At 44.0% G+C, this 9,869-nt stretch overlaps 1 pseudogene; it reads left to right on the forward strand.

The window, feature by feature from the left end:
* Positions 1–3,878: 3,878 nt before the first annotated feature.
* LOC143300091 (5S ribosomal RNA) lies at positions 3,879–4,001 on the forward strand (annotated as a pseudogene).
* The last annotated feature ends 5,868 nt before the right edge of the window (positions 4,002–9,869 follow it).

The following is a 9,869-nucleotide window of genomic DNA, read 5'->3' on the forward strand; positions in this document are numbered from 1 at the left end:
TTCCCGTTTCCTTTTCTTCTAATAGCCGAGTGAATATACATTTTACCCACTGACACATCAATGCGCAGACGCATAGCTGCATTCGATCAGTACTGAATGGCTGGGTCGGTGTGGGGACAGCAGACAACATTCCAGTTCAATGACTCACTGGTTAAAAAACGAACATGCCTGTGGGATTGTGCTCAGCTGTATGACAAATGCAGGAGCATATAAATGATGATACATAGGTGTGGTGTATGAAATCGGATTTGATTATTCATTGAATAAAACAGCTCTTCACGATCAGTGAAATCACAGCCATTATCACAGCTTCAAGTTGATGAACACAGTAGTGAAACCCCTTCCTGTGGCCTCATGATCTTCTTCTTCTTCTTCTTCTTCTGCGTTCGTGGGCTGCAACGTGTATGACCGTTTTTAACCTGCCATGTAGGCAGCCATACTCCGCTTTCGGGTCATGATCGATGTTGGCAACACTTTGAGAAATATGACGCTCGTGTGTCCCACCAACATGATGCAATAGACAAAAAGAAGCAGATGCCCATGAACATACAAACAGGTAAATACATGTCCGTGGCAGATGCCTGACAGATGATGAAACCAACGTGCTGCCCAGCCCCTGAGTGAATCGCTCTTCGGGATAGGGGAGGTGACCCAGTGGTCAGTGTGTCGGACAACTGTCCCGAAGATGGGTGAGGTCCCTTGTGGGAATCGCGTCATCCTTTCTCTCCTGTATATATCACACCGTGTCCAGTATTCCTGGCAAATGGGTGCTAAAATAACAAATCATTGTATTCTGTTTTGTTACTGATGGGTTATTTCCCCTTGATGACTTCAACTCAGTTGTGTTTAGGGGAGTTTGGACATCCTGAACAGCCTTCACTTTCTCAGGTGTGGGCGGGACTCCTTCGGCATTGATCCGGTGACCTAGGTATGTGACTTCTGGTAGCATGAATTCACATTTCTCCTTCTTCAACCGGAAACCTTCAGCTTCAAGTCTGCGAAATACTTCCTGCAGGTGGAGAGTGTGGTCTTCATCGGTGCTGCCAGTGGCCAGGATATCATCTTGAAGCACTGCGTTCTGTGGAATGTCCTGCAACAAGCAGTCCATTGTTCGTTGGAAGATGGCTGGTGCAGCTGAGACTCCAAAGGGCAAACGAGTGTATCTGAAAAGGCCCTTCTGTGTATTGATGGTGGTCAATTCTTTGGACTGTTCCGCAAGTGGTAACTGTTGGTATGAGTGCTTCAAATCAAGTTGGGTGAAAGATTTCCCTCCAGCAACTTTGTTGAACAGGTCTTCAACTGTAGGCAAGGGGTACACATCTGCTTTTGCTACAGTGTTCACCGTTACTTTGTAGTCACCACACAAACGCACAGTTCCATCAGGTTTTAGAACTGGGACCACTGGTGGTGCCCAAGCTGAGTGTTTCCCTGGTTCAATAATGCCTTGGTCTTCAAGCCTCTGAATCTCAGCCTCAACCTTGCCCCTGAGTGCAAAAGGTACCATTCTGGCTTTGTAGAATTTTGGTTTGCAGTTATCTTCAGTGTGAAGTGTGACTGTGACTGGACATGATTTAACATAACCCAATTCATCCTTGAACAGGTTGGGAAACTGGTCACATTCTGACAGCCCAGACGGTGATTTCATGGTTACCTGGTTCACTAGAATCGCTGCTTCCGTGTCCAGTCCACGGATCCAGTTTCTGCCCAGTAGATTTGGACCACCACTGGCCATAACAGGAGGTAGGATTGCAGACTTGCCTTGATGGGAAACTTGGACTTCAGCTTTTCCATGCACCGGAATCTGTTGTCCAGTATATGTTCTCAGATTTGTGTCACATCCAGCCAATAATATGCCCCTTCCCCATGTATCGTTAAAGCTCTATCGTTGATGAGAGTGACTGAGGCTCCAGCGTCAATTTCAAAGACCACAGGTTTGCCTTCGACCTGTATAGTGACTGTATATGGCTTATATTCTCTCTTATCAGCGAACATCACCACTTTTATCTCTTCATGATCTTCTGAAATGAACTTCTGGGCAGACGATCCAGTTTTGTTCCTTGAACGACAGACAGCTGCTAAGTGTCCAACTTTCTTGCAGTGATTACTGTGTAGTTCTTGAAAGGACAGCTTGCAGCGAAATGTGCTTTACCACAGCGGTAACACTAGGTGTTCTGGGTTTGCTCATTACTGGTTTTGCTGGGTGTTTTTGAGACTGACGTTTTTCTTTGGACTGTGTTCACAACGGGTGTGGATGGAAGTTCAGCAGAGCACTCTTTGTGAAGAGCTGCAGAGTGGCTTGCAGCTGTTTCCATAGCATGGGCCATTTCCACTGCCTTTGAAAAGGTGAGATCTTTTTCAGATAACAGCTTCTTCTGAGTTATGGCGTCAAAAAGGTCACATACAAATCTCTCAGTGCATCTTGCAGAAACTCTCCAAAGTCACATGTGAATGCTAATCGTCTCAGTTCTGCTGCCAAGTCGTTCACAGTTTCCAGTTTATTCTGCTTTCTGTTGTGAAATTTGAACCTTTCACCTATGATAAGTGGTTTGGGTGACACGTGCCTTGACGATAGCAATGAAGTCATAATTCTTTGTTGTTGGTGTGTCAGTTGAGCACAGTGAACGAAGCAGTGAATAATATGTGGCACTAATAACTGACAAGAATACACTCTTCTGTTTATCTTCAGCAGTGTCGTTTGCTTCAAAGTACATGGTAATGCGTTCAATATAACAATCAAAATTTTCAACAGCAGGATTGAAGTCGTCAAACTTATTTGTGTGTGCCATTCTGAATTGTGGATTACACTCTAGCAAAGTTTATGACTGGAGAAAAACAACAACAACACAATAACTTCTAATGTCACAGTTGAAAAACAATTTGTAGATTTGCTGACTGATACAAAATGGCGTCACTAAACTTTCTAACATGAAACAAACAAGTGCATATTTCTCCAAGAACTGTCTATCTTGTGAGAACTATTACACGGAAAGCAAATATAAATGTATGTTAGTACTTCCCTGCATGAGTCCTTGGGGAATTCTCGTCGTCAATGTGACGTTTCAGCCTCAAATGAACACACATTGATCACAGTCCGTCGTCATCACGTATTCCCGCCAAGCAACTCTCGTGACCTCTCGTAAGTCATCAAGGGAAATAACCCAACGCCACGTCATTGTTACTGCTATGCCCCAGCTAATCCCCTCAGTTCCCAGTTCAGGCTCAACTAGTCAGATACAGAGCCGAACACGTCACTTCACTCACAATTATTGTAAATCTAAGTTGTGATCTGTGCATTTGTCTATGGAGTATTGCTTTTGCTATTGCATTTGCATTGTATCAGACTGATGATCACATTTGGCATTTTATTTTATGCCATTTTATTTTTTCCCCATTTTTATTATCTCCCCTTTTGTTTCTTCTGCTCAAATTATCTTCGCTCTTCCTCTGTGGCCGTCATCCCGTTATTGTCATGTTTCCTTGTTTCTCTATGACTCCAAAGAGTTAATGGGAATAGACTCATTGTCATTGTCATTGTCATTGTCTGACGTGCAATGCGCCGGTAGGGTTTTCAGTTACAAGGTGCGGACTGATCCATTATACGCTACACCACGCCTGCTTTTTTTTTTTTTTTTTTTTTTTTTTTAAGGCAAATGTCTTACCTCTGTGGCATGAAGTTGCACTGGTCAGGCTCTGCGGTCTGCCCTTGCTTTGTATAATTTGTTTCAATTTTTCAACTGGGAGGTGTCACACCGTCAGTTCAGACAAATCCATATACGCTACACCACATCTGCTAGGCAGATGCCTGACCAGCATCATAACCCAACGCGCTTAGTCAGGCCTTGAGTGCATGCGTGAATGTTTGTGTTGGGCCTATCAGAGTGGACGGCCATACCACGTTGAAAACACCGGTTCTCGTCTGATCACCGAAGTTAAGCAACGTCGAGCCCGGTTCAGTAGTACTTCGATGGGTGACCGCCTGGGAACACCGGGTGCTGTTGGCAACCTTTTAAACCCAACACTCGGCTTATATCACAGATTGACATAAGTTTACATTTGGGCTAACAGCAAAGTGAGAGCTGTATCATCAATGGTCTCTACAGTCAATGGGAAATCATTTACAGTTTAGACATTTGTGAAGGACTATGTCTCTCAAACTAGGAGGCAAAGTTGCACTGGCTCTTAGTGCTGCTGCCTTGGGGGCTAGCTGGCCTTTGGGAACCATCCCAACGCCGACTGTCCTAAAACCCTCTTGGCCGAGAGAGTGGGGATGTAACTTGGGCAAGACACTCTCCACTATCATCAAATTCTAGCCCAAATAGTCGGAACTGCAGTTGCCTTCTCTGCTGTTCTGATGGTCATAGTCGGACACGACTAACTATGGTATATATCAGAGTGGATTTCTTCAGCAGAATTTTGTCAAAAGACAACACTGACTTGACACTCTCGTTGCCATCAAGTTAATTTTTACATGCTGCTACATGAATAACTGCATACAGTGTTGTTATGAATATGTTATTTTCTAAATCAAGTTACTGTCATGATGTATCTCTATTTCGCGTTGCTTTCCGGACGGTACTCTTGTTGGATGACTTGATCGTTCATATTTATCAGTGTATGATTTACCAATCTCTTCACACCCGTTCAGATCAGTGGGGATTTGGCCTCGGCTTGAACTGAATACATTCCATTCCGTGGGTCCCTTTTCAGTGCGCCAAGTGCATGCTTGGGCGTTGAGCTTACCCATATGCGTGCGTCCGTGTGTGTGTGTGTGTGTGTGTGTGTGTGTGTGTGTGTGTGTGTGTGTGTGTGTAGATCATTCAGCACGCACACACATGTACTGTGCTTCGTGAGTCTGGTAAACCATTTGACACAGTGGGTCACATGAGGAGAGAATACACTGTGCATACAAATTATCGGTATTATCTCTGTGTCAGTAAGTCTACTCGTGAATCTTCAGTTCACACACACACACACACACACACACACACACACGCACACACACACACACACACACACACAACACACACACACACGCACACACACACACACGCACACGCGCGCACGCACGCACACACACACACACACACACACGCACGCGCGCACGCACGCACGCACGCACGCACACACACACATGCACACACACACCTACCTCTCTCTCTCACACACACACACACACACACACGCACACTCTCTCTCTCTCTCCTCACACACACATACACACACACACACACGTACATCCACACACACACACACACACACACACACACACACACACACTCACACACACACGCACGCACGCACACACACACACACACACACACACACACACACACACACACACCACACACACACACACACATACACACAGTGAAAAGTCACATGGCCGGGTTCCATACAGTGAAAAACTGAAGTTAACCCAGTCAATAAAATGCCGCCGTCAAGGCGAACAGATTGCCATGGTTACGACAGAATCGACTGAGGCCTTTTTTTCCACCAGCTCTATTCATAGCGCTTACGACTGATGGCGGTGACAGAGTTTACCAACTCAGAGCACACAGACCACATACAGAGTATTTCATTATCTCCAATGCTGAAGTGAGAAATAATCAATTGTGGCGGTGTCAGTAAAAAGACAACAAACAATGCACGAGAACAGTCGTCATTCAGTACAAATACAGAAAACAACCACAACATTAATTGCATTGAATACCAAGTTGTTGTAAACCTCATATGTATTGTTACCACAGTCATACAAATGGAAATAGTCCTGTCCTGTCAGTACTGGTACAGACACACACACAGACACAGACACAGACACACCCCCCCCCCCTCAAACAATGAAACCTTAATTTATTCACACAGTGACTGAGATCCAAGTCTCGAACAATATGACCGTAAGGAGATCAGCAAATAGACTGTTTTACCCCACTCTGTTGAAACTGACTTTGACACCACGAACCTACCAGCGGACAGTTGTGACACAGCTTTCTTTTTGTTCTGAAGACCTTGTACTGTCCAGCTCTCCCTACAGTTTCTTATCACTGCCTTCTTTTTGTTCTGAAGACATTGTACTGTCCAGCTCTCCCTAGAGTTTCTTATCACTGCCTTCTTTTTGTTCTGAAGACCTTGTACTGTCCAGCTCTCCCTAGAGTTTCTTATCACTGCCTTCTTTTTGTTCTGAAGACCTTGTACTGTGCAGCTGTCCCTAGAGTTTCTTACCACTGCCTTCTTTTTGTTCTGAAGACCCTTGTACTGCCCAGCTCTCCCTAGAGTTTCTTATCACAGCCTTTGTTTTGTTCTGAAGACATTGTACTGTCCAGCTCTCCCTAGAGTTTCTTATCACAGCTTTCGTTTTGTTCTGAAGACGTCGTACTGTCCAGCTCTCCCTAGAGTTTCTTATCACAGCTTTCTTTTTGTTCTGAAGACGTCGTACTGTCCAGCTCTCCCTAGAGTTTCTTATCACTGCCTTCTTTTTGTTCTGAAGACCTTGTACTGTCCAGCTCTCCCTACAGTGTCTTATCACAGCCTTCTTTTTGTTCTGAAGACCTTGTACTGTCCAGCTCTCCCTAGAGTTTCTTATCACTGCCTTCTTTGTGTTCTGAAGAGGTGGGGAAATATGTCACCAAGCTGTGTCCCTGGCAAGCGGACACTGTGTGACAATTCCTTTTTTTTTCTTTTTTTCTTTTTTTTAAGGGCCGGGGTGGGGGGGGTGGGAAGTAAGTGGTGGTAGTGGTGGTGGGGTGGGTAAGGGAAGGGTAGTAGTGGGGGGGTCGGGGGAGTAATGGAGGATGAAGGGTGGGTAGGTGGAAAGGGGGGGGGGGTGTGTGAGGACAAGGCAATGGGGAGGTAGAGGGGGGGGGGGGGGGGGGGGGGGGGGGGGGGGGTAGACGGAACATCACGCGATCTATCAGTGGAAGTTAAACATGGGACTCAGAAAGGTCACGCTTCGACTTATGTTATTTCCCTAAAAGAATAATAACAAAAATAAAATGCAATAGTTTAGTAATACAAGAAATAAAATAATCGTCAGCTTCGTGACTGAAGTTTCCGAGGAAGACGTGGTAAATAACAAAAAGTTGAAGCATCGCTTCCACGAGAGAATCCGAAAGGGGAAGTCACTCACTGACTTTATCAGATAGCGGGAAGCACAGGCTGATGGCCAACTTTTCATTTTTTTTTATCGGGTAACACCCCCCCCCCCCCCCGCCCCCCCCCCCCCCCTTCCCCCAAGAAAAGACGCTAAACTAAAGAACGAACACACACACACACACACAGAGAGAGAGAGAGAGAGAGAGAGAGAGTCGATACTTACACTGTGAATGACATTTCAAAGCCAAGACAGAAAGGGGTGATTCATTGCAACCTCTCTCGGTGAAAAAAACCCAAAAAAACCGGGGCGCCAGTCACGGGAATCTAATCCATATACGCTTCGACAGGACCTGTGAGCATTCGCGAGGTTAGATAAAAAAATAAAAAATTTTTAAAAGATAATGATGAAAAAAAGAAGAAGAAGAAAAGAATCACAGATTGCATAACACAAAAGCGAAGTCACAATTCACCGAGCCACAGTTTATTATCTATGGCGTGAAGACCTTTTTTTTGTGGCTTGTGCATGTGACATTTCAGCGACGGTGGGCCAAATATAGTCAGCCATATACCCCTCCTTTGCAATCAGCGCCACTGCTTCTGTCAAGAAGAGAGGCAGACATTGATTCCATGCTTTTGACTCAGAAATGATCATTCAGTGTATTCAGTGTGCTGTGTTGCGTTGTTGTGTTGTATAGTTTTGTGTTGTGTTGTGTTGTGTTGTGTTGTTGTATTGTATCCAGAAAGGATGATTGTCTTGCCTTGTCTTGTCTTGTCTTGCCGTGTATTGTATTGCATTGTTTTTGCGTTGCGTTGTCAGTCTTGTCTTGTCTTGTATTGCATTGTTTTTGCGTTGCGTTGTCAGTCTTGTCTTGTCTTGTATTGCATTGTTTTTGCGTTGTCTTGTCTTGTATTATTTTTTGCGTTGCGTTGTCTTCAGCGTCTTGTATTGCATTGTTTTTGCGTTGCCTTGTCTTGTCTTGTATTGTTTTTGCGTTGCGTTGTCTTGTTTTGCATTGCATTGTTTTTGCGTTGCGTTATCTTGTCTTGTATTGCATTGTTTTTGCGTTGTCTTGTATTGCATTGTTTTTGTGTTGTATTGTATTGCATTATTTTTGCGTTGCGTTGCGTTGTCTTGTCTTGTATTGTATTGTATTGCATTGTTTGCGTTGTCTTGACTTTATTGTATTGCATTGTTTGCGTTGTATTGTATTCCATTGTATTGCATTGCATTGTATTGTATTGCATTGTTTTGGATTTCAGTTGCCGCTGTTGTCTTGTCTTGTCTTGTATTGCATCAGTTGTTTTTGCGTTGCATTGTATTGTATTGTTTTTTTGCGTTGCGTTGTCTTGTATTGCATTGTTTTTGCATTGCGTTGCGTTGTGTTGTGTTGTACATTGATTTTTAGCGATATTACTGACCCAGAAAATGAATGGTCACTGTCAACGTGAAAGCTTTGACAGGACAAGCGATCTTGTTTCAATTTCTTCACTGAAGAAGTTGACGCGAACTAACTGTGCACTGAACCGGTTGTGTTAATTTCCAGGTGGATGAATAAAGATGTATTGTATTGCATTGTATTGTATTGTATTGTTGTTGCTGCCATTGCCGTGCTGCTGTTGCTGTTGTTCAGTGTTGCTGTTTGTGACAGAGTGAATTACGAACGCCTGTGGCCAGAGGAAGAACGGGGAATATTATTTGTACATTTCGAATACCTGTTTGAACGTGAAAATGTTTTGCACGTGGTAAGTGTGGCGTGAATCGTGAGCTGTATGTTCACGTGTGTGTGTGCGTATATGTATGTGCTAAAAAGTCAGTCTGAATGCATCAGAGCTCGGGTGATGTGGTCTGTGTGCCTTGACTGTTCCGAACATCAGGTGGGGAAAAAATAAGTTTTTATTTTTAGTGTTTATTCAGTGATAAGTTGCTGGATTATTTTATTCGAAATTTAACTAATGATTGAATAGTTTGAGAATATAGTAGTTTTTGCTGTTGGTTTTGAAATGTTTGCTTTTTGATAAATTAATACTTTTTAGTGTAGTTTGAGACGTAGTGACTCATGAATGAATATTGTAGGGCAAATTGGAAAATAGTATGAATGCATGAGTGGTGTGAAAGGATAGCAAATATAAGAAAATAAAATATGGGAACAGTAAATGAAGGGGGAACATTAAAGAGGAATAGCTGGATGCTCGTTCAGTGTGTCGGAAGGAATGATTTTAAATGGAGTGTGCCAAGAGCTAAAAACATGGAAAAAGTTATCGGGGCTCCATGTTGACCGGGCACGGAGTGGAGGGACTTTGTAGAACTGGAATGTTCACCGAGGAGAAGTGTGCCGAGAGCTAAAAACATGGAAAAAGTTATCAGGGCTCCATGTTGACCGGGCACGGAGTGGAGGGACTTTGTAGAACTGGAATGTTCACCGAGGAGGAGGTGCCCGAGTTTCCCACGAGTGAGTGGGGTGGACATTGACTTGACACTACTGTGAGTAGACTAACTGGCCGGCCTAGGACTGAGGCGATCCTGGGGTTGGATCAAGTTGTGCAAGAGAATTGTGACAGTCAAGACATTTGTTCCTAGTTTTTGAAATAATTTCTTTGAAGGTGAAGAGAGTGAATGGAAAAAAAAAATTTTTGGGGTCTTATATTTGGCTCGGGGGAAATTCCTTGTGTCTGTTTGCTTACTGAGAGAGTGAGAGACTGAAGACTGAACTCGCTGAACATTTCTTCCCTTATCTTGTCCGTCTCCTCACCCACTTAGTAACACTGTTGTTGCTGCTGTT

This window comes from Babylonia areolata, chromosome 25, assembly GCF_041734735.1.
Source record: "Babylonia areolata isolate BAREFJ2019XMU chromosome 25, ASM4173473v1, whole genome shotgun sequence".
In the NCBI taxonomy this organism is placed as follows: domain Eukaryota; kingdom Metazoa; phylum Mollusca; class Gastropoda; order Neogastropoda; family Buccinidae; genus Babylonia; species Babylonia areolata.